This window comes from Manacus vitellinus, unplaced genomic scaffold (genome assembly GCF_001715985.3).
Source record: "Manacus vitellinus isolate BGI_N305 unplaced genomic scaffold, ASM171598v3 scaffold_80_pilon, whole genome shotgun sequence".
In the NCBI taxonomy this organism is placed as follows: Eukaryota; Metazoa; Chordata; class Aves; order Passeriformes; family Pipridae; genus Manacus; species Manacus vitellinus.
The window spans coordinates 996,204-999,777 of record NW_021940818.1 but is presented as its reverse complement, the minus strand read 5'-3'; the positions used below and the strand labels follow the sequence as shown (position 1 = coordinate 999,777).

The 3,574-nt window shown below is 44.4% G+C and overlaps 1 protein-coding gene across 1 annotated transcript in view; it reads right to left on the bottom strand.

Moving 5' to 3' along the window:
- Window positions 1-2,224, bottom strand: part of SLC16A9 (solute carrier family 16 member 9) — a 23,523-nt gene extending 21,299 nt beyond the window's left edge. The window contains exon 1 of the mRNA XM_018085414.1: window positions 2,207-2,224. The gene's annotated coding sequence lies outside the window, so the exon portion shown is untranslated. The remainder of the gene's footprint in view (window positions 1-2,206) is intronic.
- Window positions 2,225-3,574: the final 1,350 nt, after the last annotated feature.

The following is a 3,574-nucleotide window of genomic DNA, read 5'->3' as shown; positions in this document are numbered from 1 at the left end:
CTCCCCGCCGCCACCGATGCCAAAAGGCCGCAAACTTGCGCTGCAGACAGCGATGCAGCCCACGTGCAGCACTGCAACCCCAGCCTGCCAGCTCAGGGGAGAGACCACTCACCCGTGGGTCAGCGCAACCGCTGCCTTTAGAGGCCGTCTCATCCAAACCCTTGCCCAGATCAAGTGTGCGTGGCACCTACAGCGCTGTTAGACATACGGCAAGGTAGCTGTCAACTCGCTCAAGTTCATCCACCTGCGACTTTCCCCCTCCAGACTGCAAAGTCTGATGCAGAGGCTGACTGAACACTCAGCAAGCATAGGGCTCTACCCATGGTGTGTTCAGCATGACAGCAGTGCTGCTACCTCTACCCAATCAGAGCTCAGGTACCAACACACTGCAGGTGGAAATATAAACATTCCCAGAGTTGAGTGAAATTCTGAGAGCTGAAATATTCCTAGACCTGAAATGCTGATGCAATCTCAGATGTTCACAGCCTCTGCATTTCCTACAGGTATGGCATAGCTCCCCTTTCAGACCTGCAGTCCAAATATTTGCATGCAGTCCATGCAATATTTACAGGTTCATGAACTTGAAGTATCTGAAAGTGTCTAGATCCACACCTCACAGTGTTCCTGTAAATACTAAAGTTAATACTTGCTACTGGAAGGACTGACGGAAGAACAGCACAAACTCAAGACTCACTTGTAAGACATCTCAGTTGGCATAAGGTTCAGTGTTACATATCTCATGCCAGAAAGGGCAGCCAGCTGAAGGGGGGGGGAAAGAAAAGAGAACAGGAACTCTGAGAACTCTAGAAAACTGTTCCAGGGAGCAGAACTGAAATAAATGGCATTTAACCTAGAGAGAAGGCAGAGGGGAAACATGATAACCTTTGAGAACTGTAAGGTTACTGCAAAGCAAAGGGAATTAACTGTTCTGCATATACATTAGGCAATTACAAGAGGTGAGTGGGCTTAAACCCCATCCACAGATAACTGCTGTAGATATTAGGAAAAGCTAGGCTAGCTTGCTGCTGGCAGAGATTTCTTTGGGAGAACACAGCATTTTCGGAACACACATGCACTGGGTTGCTGAAACAAATGACTGAAGACGGCTGCCCAGATAGTAAACAGCCTCTGCTGACTTTGATCACTCCTTGGGCTCCAGGACACAGGCTGAAATCAAAAGGCTAACTGAAATCTTTCCACAGCCACACAAGAGATGGCCGGGAAACAACAATTCTGAAGTTCCCATCCAAGATGTGCTGTTTCCTACACTTCAATACAAAACCTTTTTGCATGCAAATGCATATAAAGCTCCAGATCCCACTACAGTTCTTGATACAGAAGCTTAGAAACCAATGTTGTGGGCTAAAATTAAATATTTCACTCTAGCAAAATTGGCTATGAGCATCTGAAAAATATTAGTCTATTCACAAGTTCACAATGGTTTATCCATACAGAAATGTTTAGAAGAGTTAAGGCACATCACTGACAGAGTACTTTGACATATGCTGGATCTTTATGCTGAGGGAGCAGGCCCAGTTAGATGCAAATCAAACCGAGTTTACATGACAGGCAGCTCTGGACCTGAACAAAAAACCCCACTTGAGAATAAAAACGTACTTTAAATGAATACATATTGATCCTAATTGCTTTGCTCTAACCTCTGCTTTTAATTAAACCTGGTTTTAATATGAATATGCCAGTCACGTGCATACCATAATTTTGCGAGGGCAACCTTGCTGGCAAGAGACAGAACTGTGAAAACAAGCCACAGAAACAAAAAGTAGGAGGAGAGTCCCTCCTCCATGTCTCCTTTGTCCCCGGTTTCATAACAAGCAACACAGCTCCGTTCAACTCTAGGTTTCTGTTCACTTGGCCTACAGTATTTTGGCAACTGCCATTTGGCTTAGATTTCAGATCACTGATTAATCTTCTCATTTCTTCCCTTCAGAAACCTTCCTACAGGCCCTTCAAAGGCAAGTAAATTGTAACAGTGCCACAGTTGCACTGTTCATAACTACACTTTTGTCCCACACTTCACCAGAAGAATTCTTAAGTCCTCACTTTAAAATAGAAAACAAAGTAAAACACTGAACAGTTCCTATAACAGTTCCTTCCTCCCCCAGTATCTGGGGTTTAAGAATCCAAAGGATAAAAGTACACATGTAGCATAACCAGGGATGAGAGCAGCACCTAGTTAAAAATTTACCTTATTTTTGGTACACTACGGTTGCAGGATGTGCAGTTCTGGGTCACTCACAGCTGTACCACCATACAGATGATCTAGGAATGTTCTCTACTTCGCAAAGAGTGCAGCAGCAACAGCTCCTGAAGGTACAGAGAGGAAATTTAGAGGGTATTCTTACAGCCATCTTGGAAGGGGTCCTTCCTATCAAGGAATGCAGCTGAACACCCCAAATCTGAACAAAAGGAACTATCACCCTGGGTAAAGAGGGGCTTTGTTTGTTTGTTTATTTTTAAAAGAAGGTACAGATTCTGCAGCAGAGGAAAAATCTAAAAACATAAACCAATTCTAAATATTTGATCAGCTATTGTCCTGTAACCTGTGGTCCAGACTGGGGAGCATCCTTTTGCATATCTGCAGTCCTTACACAATCTGCATAGGAGGAGAGACTCTGGAATGAAAGGGTTGAGCTAGTATGTGCAAAGTCCATTGTCATCTTAGGTGTTTTGTTAACTTGCTTGTGGAAAATGTCCATTAATGATTGAAGGGCAAAAAAAGGTGAGGAGTACATCCAGTAGTTTGACTAGAGTTTAATTTAAGCAGACATATTAAATATTGATATGCTGACAGAGTCTAAAGGACACTCATTTGTGTTCAGCAGCCTTAGAAGTGTTATAAATTAACACTTCATGTGAGAGGTGGAAAGTATGAGGCTTGTCAAGTGCTGTTTGACCACATTAAGCAGGGTCACTAGACCTTCTCTCAAATTTGTGTGAAAGGGAACAAGACTGTTTAAGCTGCAAAGAACACAGACTTCCTATGAGATGCCAATAAAGTACTACAAAGCTCCCTGGTGTCATCACAGCTGTGCTGACAGGGAACTTGGCCTACTTTGTTTGGGGAGATGCAGATCCAGTGGCATAACTGTCCATCCCACCCAGTCTGGCTGTCACTGCCAACATACCACCTAAGGTGTCCCACAGCACCATCTTCTGAAGAGGTCCCACACCACGGGCAAGGCCTGAAGTGGGTGTTCAGATGAACTGTATCACCCGTCTAACCACTGTCTGACAAACCGTTTGGCAGTGCATGAGAAAGATGGAGAGGGACTTTTTACAAGAGCATGTAGTGACAGGACAAGGGGGAATGACTTTAAACTGAAAGAGGGCAGGTTTAGATTAGATATTAGGAAAAAATTATTTACTGTGAGGGTGGTGAGGCCCTGGCACAGGTTGCCCAGAGAAGCTGTGGCTGTGCCATCCCTGGAAATGTTCAAGGCCAGGCTGGAAGGAGCTCTGAGCAACCTGGTCTAGTGAAAGGTGTCCCTGCCCATGGCCAGGCATGTTGGAACTAGATCTACAAGCTCCCTTCCAACTCAAATCATTTTATGAT